Here is a 21,994-nt window from a genome sequence, read left to right as displayed (position 1 = left end):
CCCTCCCCCTACCACATCCCCTAACATAAATCCAAAACCGTGTATATCAGAGTGCACACATTATCTCACGCTTCCATTTTACCATCCCACCCTCCTCCCAGTCCCTTTAACCTACCATACCCACTTCTCCATTTGTAAAAAGTCCTATTAAATCACTCTACTTTTTATATGTGTATCATACAAAAAAAAAATAAATAAATAAATAAAAAAAAAAAAAAAAAAATAATAATAATTATATAATATACTCTATTATCGCCCATCATCTACGTTTCATATTCCTTATTCGTGCACTAAAAAAAAAAAAAAAAAAAAGAACTTTCCAACCCCTTTTTCCTTTTCTTTTTTTTTTTTCTTTCCCCTTTCCTTTACCCTTTATCCATGCTTTTGCGTGTATGCACATCTATATATCTAAAAAAAAAAAAATTAATAAAAATAATACAAAATAAAAATAAATGAAATTAATCCACATTGCCTCTTTCCACCACACAGCAATACATGCCACCATCTACCCCTCTGAGACGCAGGGAGGGAGGAGAAGAAAAAAAAAAAAAAAAAGAAATAAAAAATACAAAAAATAAACACACAAATCCCAGAGATAGTATTTCTCGGGGAGAAAAAAATAAATAAATAAATAAATAAATAAATAAATAAATAGAAAAATAAAGAAAGGGGGAGTCCCAAAAGCAAAAAATTAATTGGGGGAGGAGGTCCTTTGCCTCTTAATACAGGGTCTATCTTTTCTTCTACTTCTTCTACTTCAGCTTCACTTTGGTGATCCACAGCTTGGTCCCTCTGATTGGTCCCTCCTTTCTACCATTCTGTTCTTCCTTTTATTCGGGAAATCTTTCTCTTCTCCTATTATCAAGGGGTCTTTCCAGTTAGGTATCTCAATCATCTCTGATCCCAGAAATTGAAACAAATCAAGTAACTGCTTATGGTCGTATAGAGAAAACATTAGTCCTTCTTTTTTAATTATCAATGAAATTGGGTACCCCCATCGATATGTTGCCCCCTTAAGTAGCACATGGTCTAATAATGGCTTCAACACTCGGCGTCTGTCTCTCGTCTGTCGGCAAAGATCTGAATAGATTTGTATCTCATGTTTATCAAACTCGACTGGGCTCTTTCTCCACGCCGCTCTTATTATCTCCTCTTTCGTTTTATAAAAGTGTACTCTGCAGAGAACGTCCCTGGGAGCTTTCATGGCTATTTTCTGAGACACCGGAATCCTATGCACACGATCAAGCTCAATCTGCGTATCAGGAGGATTACCCAACAGTTCATTAAAAATATTCAGTAATACTCCTCTTAGCTCTGTAGCTGACACCGTTTCTGTAATACCTTTTATCCGCAGATTGTTCCTTCTGCTTTTATTCTCAAATTCCTCCAAATGTAGCTGCATAGTAGTCATTCTCTGCGATTGCTCTATATATTTTTTCTCTAGTTCTTCCATCCGTATTTCTACTTTATTTTGGGATAATTCACAGTTATGCAATTTATAGTCTATTGCCTCTATTTTCTTCCGTACCTCACCCACTTCCTCCTTTAATGGACCCAGCAGATTACACATTAATGCCTGTATATCATCCTTTGTGGGTAGGGCTTGAATCAACTGTCTAAGCCCCTGTTCTCCTCCTCCCATCTCTTTTAAATCTGTGCCTGTTACTGGTGCCTGATATATCTGCCGGTCTGTTTCTGACATTTTCTGGACTGAGGCAGGGATATTATCTGAAAGTGGATACAAGACTGACCTTTCACTTTCGTTTTGATCCAGCCGTCCTCCTCTTATGCACTTCTCCGTCTGTGCAGGGATATCTTTAGCCTTCGCTATCTCCTCTGTGTCCCAGCTCTGCATAGGGTTAATGCCAGTATACAAAGCAGTCTTTGAAGAGAGGAATGCAGTATCACATGCCGGGGTTTGCGAGGATTTAATGATCTTAGCTGTGTCAGCTGTCACGCCACTCTCCTCTCTTCCCCCGCTCTTCACCGTCCTAGCCTTTAGCTTTTCCTCCTCCTCCACCGCTGTACCCCCTCCGCTCTTCACCAGATACCTCGTGATATACGAGCGGACGGGAGCATTCAGCTGCTTTGTCTTCCGCCCACGGCCCGGCATGAACAGAGAGTCTCTCCGGTCCGCTGCTGTGTAATACACGCTGTCTGTAAGCACGGTCACCGCTCACACGAGCCTCCTCACTCCTCCATGCTCAGCACACACCCCCCTGAAACGGAAGTCGTCCTCAAGTATGCCACCATATTTTGTATTCCTGATGGCTAAGGTTAGATTTCTTTCTTGGAATGTCAGGGGGCTGGGCAGTCCGGTGAAGAGGCTGGCGGTGTTGCGGCACCTTAAGGATATGAAGGCTGGTATTGTGTGTCTGCAGGAGACACATTTTGCTCCTGCTGGTACTCATAGCCTTGGGTCTAGACTGTATACCCAGCAATTCCATTCTACATACTCTGCTTATGCAAGGGGAGTGAGTATCCTAATTAGACAACATACCAATTTCTCTTGCTCCCAACAGGTTATTGACCCGGGGGGAGGTACATCTTCTTGTTGTGTAAGATTGCTACTGTACATTGCATTATCGCTAACGTTTATATCCCGCCGCCGTACTCGGCGGAGGTTCTTAGGCGCCTAGCTGGGTTCATGGCACAGTTCCCTGGCATACCCCTGCTGGTGATGGGTGATTTTAATAACTATGTTAACGGCCTGTGGGATAAGATTCCAACTCCTCCTGTGGTCCCCTCCCGCCCTAATTGCAATACTCCATTTGCAGCTCTATTAGCTGAACTTGGGCTGGTAGATGTCTGGCGGAGAGCCCACCCCCACACCCGTTTGTACTCCTGTTGCTCTCCGGCGTTTGGGAGCTTGTCCAGAATAGACTTGGGACTGGGGAACTCCGCCCTTCTTCCCCTAATTAGTGACTCTGGATATGGGGTTAGACATGTATCCGACCACTCCTCTTTGTGGATTGAGATGTCCCTATCTACTGACCTCGCACCTAGGAGTTGGAAGCTTAACCCCTTTTGGCTTGCACTTTTCCCGCAGCCTGACCCCATAGCAAGTGCCCTTAAACTTTTCCTGCAGGACAATTTAGGCTCGGCCTCTATAGACGTAGTCTGGGATGCAGCTAAGGCCTTCCTTAGGGGGCAATTTATCACTGCTATAAATAGTATAAAACGGAATACTAAAGCTTGGGAAATGGAGGTCGGTAGAGCACTTAGAGAGTCAGAGCAGGCCTATGTTGACAACCCTTCGGAGGACACAGAGGTCTTGGTTGGGGGCGCAATCTATGTCTAGACAGGTGACTTTACAACTGGCAGAAAATAAACGATTTTTCCTACAACAAACGCACTTTGAGGAGGGGGAATCGACAGGCCATATGCTGGCTCTGCTGGCGAGGGCTCAGGGTTCCGCTCCTATGGTTCACTCACTGTGCGATTCACAGGGGGTGACCCACTCGGACACCCCTGGGATCTTACAGATATTTCGGTCCTTTTATGCAGACTTGTACTCCTCCAAGGTGCAGCCCGGTGACGGGGAGATTGTGGACTTTTTGAATGGTTGTGATATTCCATGCCTGTCTGCGTCGGATGGGGGGCTGTTGAACGCCCCCATAACGGAGGATGAATTGGCTTCTGCACTGGAACACTCCCATAATAACAAAGCTCCGGGGGCAGATGGCCTCCTATCCGAGGTATACAAGCGTTATGCCGGTGTTCTTTTGCCCACCCTTTTGAAAGTGTTCAACAACGCCCTAGAGACAGGGGTCCTGCCCGCTTCTATGAACGAAGCAATCATAATTGTACTTCTAAAACCGGGTAAGGTAGCGACATCACCGGACGCATATAGGCCCATCTCCTTGCTCACGACAGACGTTAAACTATTGGCTCGGGTCTTGGCGACGAGATTGTCCCTGGTAATACACAAACTGATCCATAGGGATCAATCAGGATTTATTCCCTCGCGTTCAACTGCCCTAAATATTCGCTGTTTATTCCTAAACCTACAGGTCCCTGTGGATAACCCTGGTAATCAGGCCGTCCTCTCGCTGGACGCGGCTAAGGCCTTCGATAGTGTTGAGTGGCCTTATCTGTGGAAAGTGATGGAGCGGATGGGGCTGGGCAGTACATTTATTAGCTGGGTCCAACTATTATATGCCAAGCCGACGGCTAGGATTAGAGCTAATGCGGAGCTTTCCGACCCATTCGTGCTGTATAGAGGCACGAGACAGGGGTGCCCTTTGTCGCCCCTGTTCTTTGCCATGGCGCTTGAACCACTAGCAGCCAGAATGAGATCGGCTCCGGACATTGTTGGATTCTGCAGGCCCACTGGAACGGATGTGGTATCACTATACACGGATGACACGCTTATATACCTGGGGGACACACAGGGTTCCCTCACAGCCACTATGAACTTGATTACCCTATTTGGTACATTATCCGGTTTTAAGATTAACTGGGACAAGTCTGTAATACTGCCCTTGTCCCCTCTAACGGCACCTCTACCCCCTTGTGCAAACATGATCCAGACGGTTGCGTCCTTTAAATACCTGGGGGTACAGATATCCCCCGAGGGGACGGACTATGCCAATCTGAATCTTCTGCCATTGTTACTTAAGTTCAGGGATAAGTGTAAGATCTGGTGCAAACTGCCGCTATCGGTAGTGGGAAGGGTGAACCTCATTAAAATGGTATGGGCTCCGCAGTTGCTCTACGTTTGTCATATCTCCCCGACCTGGATCCCGAAACGTTGGTTCGATAAAATTGACTCTCAGTTTAGGGAATTAATATGGTGTAGAAAGATGGCCAGGCTTAGTTTACTTACCCTGCAATATAATAAGGACGAAGGGGGGTTGGCACTACCACATGCTAGGCTGTATTTTTTGGCTTCGCAGCTCCAGCACCTGGGTGGGTGGGGGTCAGATGATCCCCTGGACCCGATACGTAGGATACTGGATGACACTGTCGCCCCGGACATAGCATTGTCCAGGTTGGAAGCAGGCTTCCCTCATATGGACAGGAGTTCCCCGACTATTATACTGCTGAATACCCTATGGTCCCCGGTTAAACAACTATTACGAATACGTGGCTTCCTTGCCCTCAACCCTATTTGGCGGAATGCTAATTATGGTGAGCTTTTTAAGCTCAAGGGATTTGGTAACTGGAGTAGGAGCGGCCTCCGGTACCTCTCGCAGCTGTATAGTGGACGGGTACTGAAGTCCTTCATGGAAATACAGGCTGAGTTTGACATCCCACGTAGGGATTTTTTTAAATACTTACAGTTACCTCACGCGCTACAGACACAGGCATGAAGTGTGCAGCTTTCCCTAACGGACCATCCTGTGGTACAAGGGATATTCATGCAGACTGAACGTAAAGGTATGATTTCTAGGGGGTATGCTATGCTTCTTGACGCAGTGCAGGACCCGGCACGTCTTCAATGTCGGCAGAAGTGGGAGGCGGACCTGGGGCCCTTGGACGCGGAGACCTGGAACCTTTGTTTGTCCTCCGCTCCGTTGGTGTTGGTATCGGCCTCCCATAGGCTCTCCCATCTATACTTACTACATAGGACTTATAGGACACCAGTTAAACTGCACAGTTGGGGTGTTAGGGGGTCTCCCCTTTGCCCTAAATGTATGCGGGACCATGGGGATCTCATGCATATGTTCTGGAGGTGCCCGAAACTCAAACGGTATTGGGATGGAATCCTTGACACTATATCTTCTGTGTTCTCTGTTGATATTCCGCGGTGTCCGTTGGTCTGCCTGTTGGGAGCCCTGGATGAAGAATCGTTGACGCCCTCGGTTCATACGGCCATTATTAGGTTGCTATACGTAGCCAGGAAATTAATAGCGCGATTGTGGATAACACACAGGGTTCCCACCAGGCAGCAATGGACGGAACAGGTGAACCAGATGCTGATCAGGGAAAAGATAACATACCAACACAGAAAGGCACCGCACAAATTTAATGCCATGTGGGGGGGATGGCTCGAGGTTCCGGGACTAGCCCCCCACCAACTTATACAGGACAGACTTTTACAGGGTTGACTGAAGGTCCAAGGACCTGTGCATGGAGGTACATAAATACTCGTGATCCCGGTAAGGGGCTAATTCTATGTCTCTCCCTCACCCGGTATTTGTAGGGGGTGTAGGGAGACACCAGTAGGACAGGGTGGAGGGATGCGGGCCGCAGTGCATAATCATGGTACTTATGTGGTTGTCTCCTGGTGCGGTGTGGTCTCTGAGAGAATGTTACTTTTGTTTTTACTCTTGGTTCCTTTTTCTTACTTTTTTTTTTTGTTTCATTGACATTTTCCATGTCTCAGCGGTCTACAAACCGAGCCTATTTGTACTTTGTGTTTCCTGTATACCTTTTGATGTAAAAACCAATGCTGCTGTACGACTGTACTTTACTCCTATGTTTGGTTTGTACCATATGTGTTTTGCAATAAAAACTTATTTGATTTAAAAAAAGAAAGTGCCCAAAGAGATTGCCTATGGGCACATAACCCTGAAAGCGCCCGATCTCCTCTGATCTCAGAGGCTAAACAGGGTTGGGCCTTGCTAGTACCTGGATTGGAGACCACCTGGGAATAATAGGTGCTGTAGGCTTCCTTTTATGTTGTTGGCGTTGACTTGTTTTTTTTTTTTTGTTTGTTTACCAAGGTGACCATCTTGGTGTTTGTCAAGAGGGTTGAGAGTGCCTGAAGAGCTCGCCTATGGCCATATGACCCTGAAAGCACCAGATCTCGTCTGATCTCAGAGACTAAACAGGGTCGGGCCTTGTAAATACCTGGATGGGAGACCACCTGGGAATACTAGGTGCTGTAGACTTCTTCTTATGTTGTTGGCGTTGACTTGTTTTATTGTTTGTTTCCCAAGGTGACCATCTTGGCGTTTGTCAAGAGGTTTGAGAGTGCCTGAAAAAATCTACTATGGCCGCATCACCCTGAAAGAGCCCAATAGCATTTAAACTCAGAGGCTAAGCAGGGCTGGGACCTGGTTAGTACCTGGATGGGAGACCACCTGGGATTTCACGATGCCATAGTTTTTTTTTTTAAGTTGTTGGCATTGGCTTTTTTGCTTGTATCCCAAGGTGACCATCTTGGAGTTTGTCAAGAGGGTTGAAAGTGCCTGAAGAGAATGCCTCAGGGCACATCACCCTGAAAACACCCTATCTCGTTTGATGTTGGAGGCTAAGAAGAGTCGGGCCTTGTTAATACCTGGATGGGAGACCGCCTGGGAATACCAGGTGTCATAGGCTTCTTTTTATGTTGTTGACATTGACCTGTTTTTTTTGCTTGTATCTCAAGGTGACTATCTTGGCATTTGTCAAGAGGGTTGAAAGTGCCCAAAGAGATTGCCTATGGGCACATAACCCTGAAAGCGCCCGATCTCCTCTGATCTCAGAGGCTAAACAGGGTTGGGCCTTGCTAGTACCTGGATTGGAGACCACCTGGGAATAATAGGTGCTGTAGGCTTCTTTTTATGTTGTTGGCGTTGACTTGTTTGTTTTTTTTTGTTTGTTTACCAAGGTGACCATCTTGGTGTTTGTCAAGAGGGTTGAGAGTGCCTGAAGAGCTCGCCTATGGCCATATGACCCTGAAAGCACCAGATCTCGTCTGATCTCAGAGACTAAACAGGGTCGGGCCTTGTAAATACCTGGATGGGAGACCACCTGGGAATACTAGGTGCTGTAGACTTCTTCTTATGTTGTTGGCGTTGACTTGTTTTTTTTTGTTTGTTTCCTAAGGTGACCATCTTCGTGTTTGTCAAGAGGGTTGAGAGTGCCTGAAGAGCTCGCCTATGGCCACATAACCCTGAAAGCACCAGATCTCGTCTGATCTCAGAGACTAAATAGGGTTGGGCCTTGTTTATACCTGGATGGGAGACCACCTGGGAATACTAGGTGCTGTAGACTTCTTCTTATGTTGTTGGCGTTGACTTGTTTTATTGTTTGTTTCCCAAGGTGACCATCTTGGCATTTGTCAAGAGGTTTGAGAGTGCCTGAAAAAATCTACTATGGTCGCATCACCCTGAAAGAGCCCAATCTCATTTGATCTCAGAGGCTAAGCAGGGTTGGGACCGGCTTGACACCTATTTTGGTAACTATTGCACTTCTTTGGAGGCCATTTGTGTGGATGTACCCACATTTTGTGTACACACTCCATTGTAGCCAAGTAACAGTGGCGCCGGACCTTGCATATAAATAATTCTGTTACTGGTTGCATCCCCTTTGGGGCTGCGATTTATAGGGCTGGCGACGCTGTCTGTGTGCCCTCCCATTTACGTCTAGTCTCACTTTAGCCTCTGTAGCGCGGCCTGGGATCTGCAAGATCTGATTACTTTTTAATTGTTTCCTAAGGTGACCATCTTGGCGTTAGTCAAGAGGGTTGAGAGTGCCTGAAGAAATCTCCTACGGCCACATCACCCTGAAAGAGCCCAATGTCATCTGATCTCAGAGGCTAAGCAGGGTTGGGACCAGTTTAGTACCTGGATGGGAGACCGCCTGGGATTGCCAGATGCCGTAGGCTTCTTTTTATGTTGTTGAGTAAAATTTTTCAAAGACTTTGGCGATTTGGGTTGGGGTAGAGGCCCTATAGCCATTCTCATCTATCAACTGTGGTATGTAAGAGGCAGATTTAAACTCCTTTACCGACCTGGCTAAGATTTTTCCGCATTTGTCCCCTGACTCCTACTTCAGTTTATGACAAAACTGGAGTGCCGCTTTCGCTTTATAATGGAGTAGGTCAGTAACCTGGGTACGGAGTGTCCCAAATTCAATCTCTAAAATCCGTGAGGGGGCATGTTTATGCTTCGCTTCCATAGAGGAAAGTTCACGAAACAGATTAGCAAGCTGTTCCTTCCGTGTTCGTTTGATGCGCCCCGTGCCTGATAAGTACCCTGCGGAGTACTGACTTGTGAGCCTCCCAAATTATCCCTGGGTCGCAGTCCTGCGTTTAGTTTTCTTGGAAATAAAGGTCCAATTCCCTGGTCACATCTGCTAAAACTTCCGGTATCTGGAGGAGGCTCTCATTAAGGTGCCAGAATAGAGACCTAGGTGAGGGGTTCCTAGAGAGGGTGTAGGTAAGGGCTACAGGAGCGTGGTCAGACCAAGTAATATGGCCGATGGAGGAAGAGCTCACCAAGTGCAGTTGGTCATGTGGAATCAAGAAGAAGTCTATCCTCAAGTATGATTTGTGAGGGGAAGAGCAAAAAAAGTAGTCCCTTTCCCCGGAGTGTTGCAGACGCCAGACATCAACTAATTGGTCATTCAGTAAACATTTAGCAATCCGCTTTCTAGAGGAAATGAGGAGCAAGGAACAAGAGGCAGAAGTGTCAACCGATGGTGAAAGGGGACATTAAAGTCCCCACCTAATATCAACTGGCCCTCTCGAAAGTCACATAATCTGTGCAGGGTAGTTCTGAGGAACGTGTCTTGGTGATCATTGGGAGCGTACGCAGTGGCAAATGTAAAAAGGAGCTCTCCAATGTGGCCCCTAAGAAAAAGATATCAGCCCCCAGGGTCCACCAGAGAATCCTGGAGATCCCAGGGGAGCCTGCTAGAGATCAGAATGGAGACTCCCTTGGTCTTAGAGGAGGGGTTAGTAGAGTGGTAGGCCTTAGGGAAGGATCTCAACCGTAGAAAGGGGAGGCTAGTATTTTTAAAATGTGTTTCTTGTATAAAGGCCACATCAGTACATGAAGTCTTCAGTTCTCACAGGAGGATCCACCGTTTTTCAGGGGAGTTCAGTTCCTTAACGTTTAGAGAGGTGACCTTGACTGAGTCTGCCATTGCTACTCAGGGAGGGGGAGGGGGATGTCAGAGAAAAGCAAAGAAAGTTGAACCAAGGTAGGTATTGGGTAGGTAATGGATGGCGGGAACTAAGGGGGAGAAAGGAAGGGCAAATGGAAGGAAAGGTAAGGGGAAAAAGAGGCCGGGCACCTGAACCCCAGGGGGAGAGGGAAATTAAGGGTTGTCCGCACTCAACAGTACAGGAAGGGTATACTAAAACAGCACAATTATGCTATAGCGCTTACCAGATGTACACTGTGTTCAAAGCGCCGCCCTACTTGGGTTGGTGGGTAGACAGGTCGGAGAGGGAGCCCCCGGATCCTAGTCCCCCCAGTCCCGGCAGTGGTAAATGTCACGTCTGATACCGGTATGCAAATAAAAGACAGCACTGAGGGGTCTCCTCGGCTCGCCCTAAACCTAGGCATGCACGAGGGAGCCCGTCACAACAGAAAAGGCATCCCCAGGACTTTCTTCTGTATAATTTAGCCTATCTTTATACATTAGCCTGTCTTTTGTACACATTTGCCTCTCTGTATAAACTAGCCGGTCCTCTGTACACACTAGTCCATCTGTATACACTAGTGTATACAGATAAACTAGATTATACAGAAGAACGTCCTGGGTATGCAGAGATGGAGGCTAGGGTATACAGAGAGAGAGGCTAGAATATGCATACTTGCTAGTGTATACAGACGGACTAGTGTATACAGAAGACCGGCTAGTTTATATAGAGAGGCTAATGTGTGCAAAAGACAGGCTAGTGTATACAAATAGGCTAGATTATAGAGAAGAACATCTTGGGTATGCAGAGATGGAGGCTAGGGTATACAGAGAGAGAGGCTGGGTTACACAGAGAGGTCGGTGTATGCAGACTTGCTAGTGTATACAGATGGACTAGTGTTTACAAAGAGGATTGGGTATACAGATAGCTAATCTATAAAGAGAAGCTAGTGTATACAAAAGACATCTAAGGGTATACAGAGAGGCTTGTGTATGCAGAAGACCGGCTAGTTTATACAGAGATGCTAATGTGTACAAAACACAGGCTAGTGTATATAGATAGGCTAGATTATACAGAAGAACGTCCTGGGTATGCAGAGATGGAGGCTAGGTTATACAGAGAGAGAGGCTGGGTTACACAGACTTGTTAGAGTATACAGACGGACTAGTGTATACAGAAGACCGGCTAGTTTATACAGAGAGTCTAATGTGTACAAAAGACAGGCTAGTGTATACAGATAGGCTAGATTATACAGAAGAACGTCCTGGGTATGCAGAGATGGAGGCAAGGGTATACAGACAGAGAGGCTAGAGTATGCATACTTGCTAGTGTATACAGACGGAGTAGTGTATACAGAAGACTGGCTAGTTTATACAGAGAGTCTAATGTGTACAAAAGACAGGCTAGTGTATACAAATAGGCTAGATTATAGAGCAGGACGTCCTGGGTATGCAGAGATGGAGGCTAGGGTATACAGAGAGAGAGGCTGGGTTACACAGACAGGATAGTGTATGCAGACTTGCTAGTGTATACAGACAGACTAGTGTATACAGAGAGGCTTGGGTATACAGAGAGCTAATGTATAAAGAGAAGCTAGTGTATACAAAAGACAACGAAGGGTATACAGAGAGGCTCGTGTATACAGAAGACCGGCTAGTTTATACAGAGAGGTTGTGTACAAAAGACAAGCTAGTTTATACAGATAGGCTAGATTATACAGAAGAACGTCCTGGGTATGCAGAGATGGAGGCTAGGGTATAAAGAGAGAGAGACTGGGTTACACAGAGAGGCTAGTGTATGCAGACTTGCTAGTGTATACAGACAGATTAGTGTATACAGAGAGGCTTGGGTATACAGAGAGCAAATGTATAAAGAGAAGTTAGTGTATACAAAAGACAACCAAGGAAATACAGAGAGGCTCGTGTATACAGAAGACCGGCTAGTTTATACAGAGAGTCTAATGTGTACAAAAGACAGGCTAGTGTATGCAGATGACTAGATTATACAGAAGAATGTCCTGGGAATGCAGAGATGGAGGATAAGGTATACAGAGAAAGAGGCTTGGTTACACAGACTTGCTAGTGTATACAGTCGGACTAGTGTATACAGAGGACCGGCTAGTTTATACAGAGAGGCTAATGTGTACAATAGACAGGCTAGTGTATACAGATAGGCTAGATTATACAGAAGAACGTCCTGGGTATGCAGAGATGGAGGCAAGGGTATACAGAGAGAGAGGCTAGAGTATGCATACTTGCTAGTGTATACAGACGAACTAGTGTATACAGAAGACCGGCTAGTTTATACAGAGAGGCTAATGTGTACAAAAGACAGGCTAGTGTATACAGATAGGCTAGATTGTACAGAGGAAAGTCCTGGGTATGCAGAGATTGAGGCTAGGGTATACAGAGAGAGAGACTGTGTTACACAGAGAGGCTAGAGTTTGCAGACTTGCTAGTGTATACAGACGGACTAGTGTATACAGAAGACCGGCTAGTTTATACAGAGAGGCTAATGTGTACAAAAGACAGGCTAGTGTATACACATAGGCTAGATTATGCAGAAGAACGTCCTGGGTAGGCAAAGATGGAGGCTAGGGTATACAGAGAGAGAGGCTGGGTTACACAGAGAGGCAGGAGTATGCAAACTTGCTAGTGTATACAGATGGACTAGTGTATACAGTAGACCGGATAGTTTATACAGAGATGCTCGTGTATGCAGAAGACCGGCTAGTTTATATAGAGAGGCTAATGTGTACAAAACAGAGGCTAGTGTATATAGATAGGCAAGATTATACAGAAGAACGTCCTGGGTATGCAGAGATGGAGGTGAAGGTATACAGAGAGAGAGGCTGGGTTACACAGACTTGCTAGTGTATACAGATGGACTAGTGTATACAGAAGACTGGCTAGTTTATACAGAGAGGCTAATGTGTACAAAAGACAGTCTAGTGTATACAGATAGGCTAGATTATACAGAAGAACGTCCGGGTTATGCAGAGATGGAGGCTAGGGTATACAGAGAGAGAGGCTTGGTTACACAGACTTGCTAGTGTATACAGATGGACTTGTGTATACAGAGGACCGGCTAGTTTATACAGAGAGGCTAATGTGTACAAAAGACAGGCTAGTGTATACAGATATGCTAGATTATACAGAAGAACATCCTGGGTATGCAGAGATGGAGGCTAGAGTATACAAAGAGAGAGGCTGGGATACACAGAGAGGCTAGTGTATGCAGACTTGCTAGTGTATACAGACGGACTAGTGTATACAGAGAGGCTTGGTATACGGAGAGCTAATGTATAAAGAGAAGCTAGTGTATACAAAAGGCAACCAAGGGTATACAGAGAGGCTCTTGTATACAGAAGACCGGCTAGTTTATACAGAGAGGTTAATGTGTACAAAAGACAGGCTAGTGTATACAGATAGGCTAGATTATACAGAAAAACGTCCTGGGTATGCAGAGATGGAGGCTAGGGTATACAGAGAGAGAGACTGGGTTACACAGACTTGCTAATGTATACAGAAGGACTAGTGTATACAGAAGACCCGCTAGATTATACAGAGAGGCTAACATGTAAAAAAGACAGGCTATTGTATACAGATAGGCTAGATTATACAGAAGAACGTCCTGGGTATGCAGAGATGGAGGCTAGAGTATACAGAGAGAGAGGCTAGAGTATGCATACTTGCTAGTGTATACAGATGGACTAGTGTATACAGAGGACTGGCTAGTTTATACAGAGAGGCTAATGTTTACAAAGGACACGCTAGTGTATACAAATAGGCTAGATTATACAGAAGAACGTCCTGGGTATGCAGAGATGGAGGCTAGGGTATACAGAGAGAGAGGCTGGGTTACACAGAGAGGCTAGTGTATGCAGACTTGCTAGTGTATACAGACGGACTAGTGTATAAAGAGAGGCTTGGGTATACAGAGAGCTAATGTATAAAGAGAAGCTAGTGTATACAAAAGACAACCAAGGGTATACAGAGAGGCTCGTGTATGCAGAAGACCGGCTAGTTTGTTGGCATTGACTTTTTTTTTTCCTTGTTTCCCAAGGGGACCATCTTTGCATTTGTTAAGAGGGTTGAAAGTGCCTGAAGAGATTGCCTATGGGCACATCACCCCGAAAGCACCCGATCTCGTTTGATGTTGGAGGCTAAGAAGAGTCGGGCCATGTTAGTGCCTGGATGGGAGACCCCCTGGGAATACCAGCTGTCGTAGGCTTCTTTTTATGCTTTTGGCATTGACCTGTTTTTTTTTCGCTTGTTTCCCAAGGTGACCATCTTGGTGTTTGTCAAGAGGGTTGAGAGTGCCTGAAGAGATTGCCTATGGCCATATCACTCTGAAAGCACCCAATCTCGTCTTATCTTAAAGGCTAAGAAGAGTCAGGCCTGGTTAGTACCTGGATGGGAGACCACCTGGGAATACCAGTTATTGTAGGCTTCTTTTTATGTTGTTGGCGTTGATTCGTTTTTTTTCTTCGCTTGTTTCCCAAGGTGACCATCTTGGCATTTGTCAAGAGGGTTTAGAGTGCCCAAAGAGATCGCTTACAGCAGCTTCACCCTGAAAGAGCCCTATCTCTTCTCATCTCAGAGGCTAAGAAGGGTTGGGCCTAGTTAGTACCTGGATGGGAGATGGCGTTGAAATACCAGGTGCCGTATTCTTCTTTTTATGTTGTTGACATTGACCTGTTTTTTTTCGCTTGTATCTCAAGGTGACTATCTTGGCACTTGTCAAGAGGGTTGAGAGTGCCCAAAGAGATTGCCTATGGGCACATAACCCTGAAAGCGCCCAATCTCCTCTGATCTCAGATGCTAAACAGGGTCGGCCTTGCTAGTACCTGGACTGGAGACCACCTGGGAATACTAGGTGCTGTAGGCTTCTTTTTATGTTGTTGGCGTTGACATGTTTTTTTTGTTTGTTTCCCAAGGTGACCATCTTGGCATTAGTCAAGAGGGTTGAGAGTGCCTGCAGAAATCTACTACGGCCACATCACCCTGAAAGCACCAGATCTCGTCTGATCTCAGAGACTAAATAGGGTCGGGCCTTGTTAATACCTGGATGGGAGACCACCTAGGAATACTAGGTGCTGTAGACTTCTTGTTATGTTGTTGGCGTTGACTTGTTTTTTTTGTTTGTTTCCCAAGGTGACCATCTTGGCGTTAGTCAAGAGGGTTGAGAGTGCCTGCAGAAATCTACTACGGCCACATCACCCTGAAAGCACCAGATCTCGTCTGATCTCAGAGACTAAATAGGGTCGGGCCTTGTTAATACCTGGATGGGAGACCACCTAGGAATACTAGGTGCTGTAGACTTCTTGTTATGTTGTTGGCGTTGACTTGTTTTTTTTGTTTGTTTCCCAAGGTGACCATCTTGGCGTTAGTCAAGAGGGTTGAGAGTGCCTGAAGAAATCTCCTACGGCCACATCACCCTGAAAGAGCCCAATCTCATCTGATCTCAGAAGCTAAGCAGGTTTGGGACAAGTTTAGTACCTGGATGGGAGACCGCCTGGGATTTCCAGGTGCCGTAGGCTTCTTTTTATGTTGTTGGCTTTGACCTATTTTTTTCCGCTTGTTCCCAAGGTGACCATCTTGGCGTTTGTCAAGAGAGTTGAGAGTGCCTGAAGATATTGGCTACGGCCACATCACCCTGAATCTGTTCCATCTCGTCTGATCTTGGAGGCTAAGCAGGGTCGGGCCTGGTAAATGCCTGGATGGGAGACCGCCTGGGAATACCAGGTGTCATAGGCTTCTTTTTTTTTTTCAAATATAATTTTTTCTCCAAACAGGGGAAGGCGGTCCCCCGAGTACATAATGCAACAGAGAAATACAGAGCAAAAAGCAGCTGAACAATACTTGATACAGGTATATTCACAACTGTGAATCTGCATTCCATCAATCATAATGATTCGAGGCACGGATAAAGTACTGTACCAAGATCCAGGGTCACACAAATCCCAGGTCCCTCCGGCATAATCCATCCAGAGGGGGATGTGGGGCCGTCATTCCCAATTTTCCACTTTTTTCAAAAGAGAGAGGGGGTGAAGGGGGTGAGAGATAGGGGAAGAAGTCAGAAAAGAGAAGGTGTGAAAGATCAGGAAAGGAGAAGAGAGGATGAGACACGAGGGCAGCCACTGCCCAAGGGGCCAGTCAAGGAAAGCTCAGAGCACTAAGGCGATAGCAGGCGACATCCTTCCAGTGAGAATATAAAGGTATTCCAGATGTCCCAGGTTTGTTTAAAATATTATTGTTTACCTTGTGATGTGAGGATCAAGTCCTCCATTTTTTTAATGTCCAGTGAGTAATGAAAGGGGGGAAACATTTTTTCCAATAGAGAGGGATGCAGGATTTCGCCGCATTTATCACATGCCGTAAAATTGATATTTTGTACTTCTTAATGGGAATCTGTGAATGGTGCAAGAGAAAGAATGCAGCCTTTTCCGGGATGGAGAAGTCTGTGAATTTTTGTGTTATGCATCGGATCTCTGTCCAGAAGTCCACCAAGCTGGGGCAGGACCAAAAAATGTGGAGCAACGTGCCCTCTTCTTCTCCACACCTCCAGCATATGTTCGAGGAAGAGGGGAAACATTTATGCAGCTTTGATGGTGTCAAATTACCACCTGGTGAGAAGTTTAAAATTTGTCTCCTGTATCTTCGTGCACAGTGAGGTTTTGAGAGCCAAAGTGATAATGCGTTGTCTCTGTGCTGGGGAAAACGAGCAAATAAGGTCTTTTTCCCAGTTGGACAGACAGGTTAAGTGTAGGTGATCTGCTTGAGAGAGAATGTGGGCCAAAGGGCCTTCGCTCCTGCATAGAGTCTCAAACTCCGTCTGAGGTCGGGTGAAAGTTTGAGTATTGGGAATGGAATGGAGAAAATTATGTCATTGCGCCGCTCTCCAAAAAGGCAGTTGGAAAAGCCCTGTCAGATCTGTTAGGGTTGAGAAAGAAGGCCATTTTCCGTCAATGACGAATTTAGATGCATCTTCTAGGTTGGAATTTCTAAGTGGGTCCCCGGTTCAAAGTTTGGATGGCCACGTATAGGGAATAGGGAGGAAGTCAAAGACGTGAGGGTGTTTTGGGTAGCGATCAGGTGACTGACTTTCAACGAAGCCCCTATAGTGGGATGTGACGTCAATTCTGTGGGTAAATCCTTATAGCACCACATGGCGCTTCTTAGCGGAATTCGGGAGTCAGATTGTTCTAGTTGCACCCAGAGCTTAGAAAGTTTGTTTTGATTCCAGTCCAATACACGCCCCAGATGGGAGGCCAGGTAGTAGTGTCGCAAGTCAGGGAGAACCAACCCTCCCTGTTGTTTAGACAATGTCAGCTTTGACCGCTTAAGTCTGGGATTTTTGTGGGCCCAGTTAAATTGAGTGAGCAGGGATTGAGCTTGCTTAAAAAACGGGACTGGAATCTGGATCAGGAGAGCTTGGAAAAGATAGGTAAATTTAGGGAGTATGTTCATTTTAATGAGATTGCATCTCCTGAACCAGGAATGGAGGCCAGAAAGCCACCCGTGAAGCAAACTGCGGATCTTTGTGACAAGGGGTGGGGGGAAGTTCAATATAAACGTACGCGTGATGTCCGGTGGAATGTAAGTACCTAAGTTCTTAAGGGCTGTATGGGTCCATTTAAATCGAAAATTGGACTGCAAGTCTAGTAACGTTTGCGGGGGGACTGCAACCCCCATGGCCTCTGATTTCAAGAAGTATCCCGTATATCTGGAATTCCCGAAAGGAGATTTGGCAAGGAAACTCTGGGATTCGTCAGCGAGAACAGCATGTCACCCGCGTAGGCAGATATCTTGCACTCAATAGTACCCATTTAGGGTCCCGTTATGTCTAAGTTTTGTCGAATTGTGGAGAAAAAGGGTTCCAATGACAGTGCGAATAATAGGGGCGACAGGGGGCAACCCTGTCTGGTCCCATTCCCGATGTCAAGGGGAGATGAGAGCACCCCATTCGCTTTGACTTGAGCTGAAGGGAGCATGAGTATATCTTACTTATCCATGCCAGCATCCATTCACTCAGACCTATATGGCGAAGGACAGAGAACATGAATGTCCATTTGACCCGATCAAAAGCCTTCTCGGCATCAGTACTCACGAAAAGACAAGGGGTCCCAGATGACTTTGCTTTATGGACCAGGGTAAGCACCTTAATGGTGTTGTCCCTATCTTCCCTGGTGGGAATAAAACCTAACTGGTCAATGTGTATAAGGGACTGCAAGTGCTGTGCCAATCGCATGGCGAGGATTTTAGAGAATAGTTTTAGGACCGAATTTAGGAGGGAAATGGGTCTGTAGCTCCCACATAGGCCCGGGTCTTTGCCCTCCTTAGGTATCAACGAGATGTGGGCTCTAAGGGTATCCTCAGGAAAATCCCCATTCAAGCTCAAAGTATTAAATAAATTCACCAAGCGCGGGCGAGAATAGGGAGGAAGGTCTTATAGTATTGTGCGGTATATCCGTCAGGGCCCAGAGCCTTACCCACCTTCGGAGGTCCCAGGGCCGTCTGGACTTCTTCCAGTGTGATTGGGTCCTCCAAGTACTCCTGTGATTCCGATGAGAGGGTTGGTAGACCAGAGCCGGTTACATATCTGTCTATATTGTCCTGTCTGGACCCTGAATCGGGCAGGTTGTAGAGATCAGAGTAAAATTTTTCAAAGACTTTGGCTATTTGGGTTGGGGTAGAGGCCCTCTGGCCATTCTCATCTATCAACTGTGTTATGTAAGAGGCAGTTTTCAACCCCTTTACCGACCTGGCTAAGATTTTTCTGCATTTGTCCCCTGACTCCTACGTCAGTTTATGACAAAACTGGAGTGCCGCTTTCGCTTTATAATGGAGTAGGTCAGTAATCTGGGTACGGAGTGTCCCCAATTCAATCTCTAAGGTCCGTGAGGGGGCATGGTTATGTTTCGCTTCCACAGAGGCAAGTTCACGAAACAGATTAGCAAGCTGTTCCTTCCGTGTTTGTTTGATGCGCGCCCCGTGCCTGATAAGTACCCTGCGGAGTACTGACTTGTGAGCCTCCAAAATTATTCCCTAGTCACAGCTGCTAAAACTTCCGGTATCTGGAGGAGGCTCTCATTAAGGTGCCAGAATAGAGACCTAGGTGAGGGGTTCCTAGAGAGGGTGTAGGTAAGGGCTACAGGAGTAGTGGTCGGACCAAGTAATATGGCCGATGGAGGAAGAGCTCACCAAGTACAGTTGGTCATGTGGAATCAAGAAGTCTATCCTCAAGTATGATTTGTGAGGAGAAGAGCAAAAAGAGTAGTCCCTTCCCCCGGAGTGTTGCAGACCCAGACATCAACTAATTGGTCATTCACTAAACACTTAGTAATCCGCTTTCTAGAGGAAATGAGGAGCGAGGAGCAAGAGGCAGAAGTGTCAACCGATGGCGAAAGGGGACATTAAAGTCCCCACCTAATATCATCTGGCCCTCCCGAAAGTCACATAATCTGTGCAGGGTAGTTCTGAGGAACGTGTCTTGGTGATCATTGGGAGCGTACATAGTGGCAAATGTAAAAAGGAGCTCTCCAATGTGGCCCCTAATAAAAAGATATCGGCCCCCAGGGTCCACCAGAGAATCCTGGAGAACCCAGTGGAGCTGCCAAGGGGTTGGGGCCATCATCCCTTCCTCCAATGGGAGATGCCACCGGCATGACAGCCCTGTGTCCTGTCAAGTGGTGCCCCTCCGACAATGTCGTCGGGGTATATGTGGAGCATCCAGGGGGAGGCAGGGACCACCCACACAGTGAGGGGTAAAGCCTCCAAGGGGGACCGGTGTCAGACAGGAGGATAGCGGTGTCTTGTACAAGTTGGTTAATTAGACAAGTCATCCAGCGTGTTCCTGTGAGCAGCGGAAGGAAAGGTCGGTAACGATTATGAATGGGTGGGGGCACGGGAATGCCTAAAACTGCCACCAGATGACCGGGGCAGAGAGGGCAAGGGGATGAAAGTCAGATCTGGTAGGTGGGGGGGGGGGGTGTCCCTTATATTACTCCTGTTGGCCATCCCATGATGCTGAGCGCTCTGCATACCAGGATGTTCTTCCGTATAATCTAGCCTATCTGTATACATTAGCCTGTCTTTTGTACACATTAGCCTCTCTGTATAAACTAGCCGGTCCTCTGTATACACTAGTCAGTCTGTATACACTAGTGTATACAGATAGGCTAGATTATACAGAAGAACGTCCTGGGTATGCAGAGATGGAGGCTAGGGTATACAGAGAAAGAGGCTAGAGTATACATACTTGCTAGTGTATACAGACGGACTAGTGTATACAGAAGACCGGCTAGTTTATATAGAGAGGCTAATGTGTGCAAAAGACAGGCTAGTGTATACAAATAGGCTAGATTATAGAGAAGAACATCTTGGGTATGCAGAGATGGAGGCCAGGGTATACAGAGAGAGAGGCTGGGTTACACAGAGAGGCTGGTGTATGCAGACTTGCTAGTGTATACAGACGGACTAGTGTATACAGGGAGGCTTGGGTATACAGAGAGCTAATGTATAAAGAGAAGCTAGTGTATACAAAAGACATCCAAGGATATACAGAGAGGCTCGTGTATGCAGAAGACCGGCTAGTTTATACAGAGAGGCTAAAGTGTACAAAACACAGTATATATACAGTGTGTATATAGATAGGCTAGATTATACAGAAGAACATCCTGGGTATGCAGAGATGGAGGCTAGGGTTACACAGACTTGCTAGTGAATACAGACGGACTAGTGTATACAGAAGGCCGGCTAGTTTATAGAGAGAGGCTAATGTTTACAAAAGACAGGTTAGTGTATACAGATAGGATAGATTATACAGAAAAACGTCCTGGGTATGCAGAGATGGAGGCTAGGGTATACAGAGAGAGAGGCTAGAGTATACATACTTGCTAGTGTATACAGTAGACCAACTAGTTTATACAGAGAGGCTAATTTGTACAAAAGACAGGCTAGTGTATACAGTTAGGCTATATTATACAGAAGAACGTCCTGGGTATGCAGAGATGGAGGCTAAGGTATACAGAGAGAGGGGCTGGGTTACACAGAGAGGCAGGTGTATGCAGACTTGCTAGTGTATACAGATGGACTAGTGTATATAGAGGACCGGCTAGTTTATACAGAGAGGCTAATGTGTACAAAAGACAGGCTAGTGTATACAGATAGGCTAGATTATACAGAAGAACGTCCTGGGTATGCAGAGATGGAGGCTAAGGTATACAGAGAGAGAGGCTGGGTTACACAGTGAGGCAGGAGTATGCAGACTTGCTAGTGTATACAGATGGTCTAGTGTATACAGTAGACCGGCTAGTTTATACGTAGAGGCTAATGTGTACGAAAGACAGACTAGTGTATACAGATAGGCTAGATTATACAGAAGAACGTCCTGCTTATGCAGAGATGGTGGCTAGGGTATACAGAGAGAGAGGCTTGGTTACACAGACTTGCTAGTGTATACAGAGGACCGGCTAGTTTTTTTTCAAATATAAAATTTATTGTATTTATCTCCGGTTAGGGGCATACCCCACAATACAAACAGAAAGAACAATTAGAGCCATAAATACAGAAAGCATTCCGGTATAAGAGAGAGTAACAACCCGAGTAGTGCATGGTAAAACAAATGGGTAGATAAGGGGTCCTTGCTTCCACGTGTAGTAAGCAGGAAGAAAAACCGTGGGGATGAGAGCTCATTGAAAGGGTACAGAAGCAGAGTACAGTTTCTGTGCCTCCTCCTCCTAAGCGAGGGGAGGAAGCCCAGAGTCGCCGGAGGTGTATAAGGGGAAGCATCAAGGAAGAACGGGGGTAGAGATAGAGAGAGAAAGAAAAAAAGGAAAACAAAAAGGGGGGAAAAGGAAAGGGGGAAAGGAGGGGGAAAGAGGGCAGGGATAAACAGAGAAGGGAAGGGACAGTCAATAGACAGAGAGGCAGACATGGCGGTGGTGCAGGTCGACAGTTACATAGTAGGGGAGCCAGGGGAGAGTCAGGGCTTCAGCAACGATTGGCCTTCAGTGGAGAATATGAACAAACACCAGATGTCCCATTTTTTTTTATATATTTCTTGTTTGTGTTGTGCAGTAAGAATTAGGTCCTCCATTTTCCGTATATCCTCTATTTTCTGCAGCCATTGAGCCACAGTCGGGGGGGAGCTTCGTTTCCAGTGAAGGGGGATGCACGCCTTAGCGGC

The 21,994-nt window shown here is 46.1% G+C and overlaps 9 pseudogenes; all 9 read left to right on the top strand.

The window, feature by feature from the left end:
- The first annotated feature begins 6,498 nt into the window (after positions 1-6,498).
- LOC143937123 (5S ribosomal RNA) lies at positions 6,499-6,617 on the top strand (annotated as a pseudogene).
- A 103-nt stretch (positions 6,618-6,720) lies between these two features.
- On the top strand, positions 6,721-6,839 carry LOC143936292 (5S ribosomal RNA; annotated as a pseudogene).
- A 528-nt stretch (positions 6,840-7,367) lies between these two features.
- On the top strand, positions 7,368-7,486 carry LOC143937122 (5S ribosomal RNA; annotated as a pseudogene).
- A 103-nt stretch (positions 7,487-7,589) lies between these two features.
- LOC143936290 (5S ribosomal RNA) lies at positions 7,590-7,708 on the top strand (annotated as a pseudogene).
- A 99-nt stretch (positions 7,709-7,807) lies between these two features.
- On the top strand, positions 7,808-7,926 carry LOC143936912 (5S ribosomal RNA; annotated as a pseudogene).
- A 6,209-nt stretch (positions 7,927-14,135) lies between these two features.
- Positions 14,136-14,254, top strand: LOC143937166 (5S ribosomal RNA; annotated as a pseudogene).
- A 536-nt stretch (positions 14,255-14,790) lies between these two features.
- LOC143936544 (5S ribosomal RNA) lies at positions 14,791-14,909 on the top strand (annotated as a pseudogene).
- Positions 14,910-15,007: 98 nt separating this feature from the next.
- On the top strand, positions 15,008-15,126 carry LOC143936543 (5S ribosomal RNA; annotated as a pseudogene).
- Positions 15,127-15,224: 98 nt separating this feature from the next.
- On the top strand, positions 15,225-15,344 carry LOC143937008 (5S ribosomal RNA; annotated as a pseudogene).
- The last annotated feature ends 6,650 nt before the right edge of the window (positions 15,345-21,994 follow it).

This window comes from Lithobates pipiens, unplaced genomic scaffold, assembly GCF_037356315.1.
Source record: "Lithobates pipiens isolate NorthernLeopardFrog02 unplaced genomic scaffold, aLitPip1_a1.2 Scaffold_28, whole genome shotgun sequence".
Lineage (NCBI taxonomy): Eukaryota > Metazoa > Chordata > Amphibia > Anura > Ranidae > Lithobates > Lithobates pipiens.
This window is presented reverse-complemented; position numbering and strand designations above follow the sequence as displayed.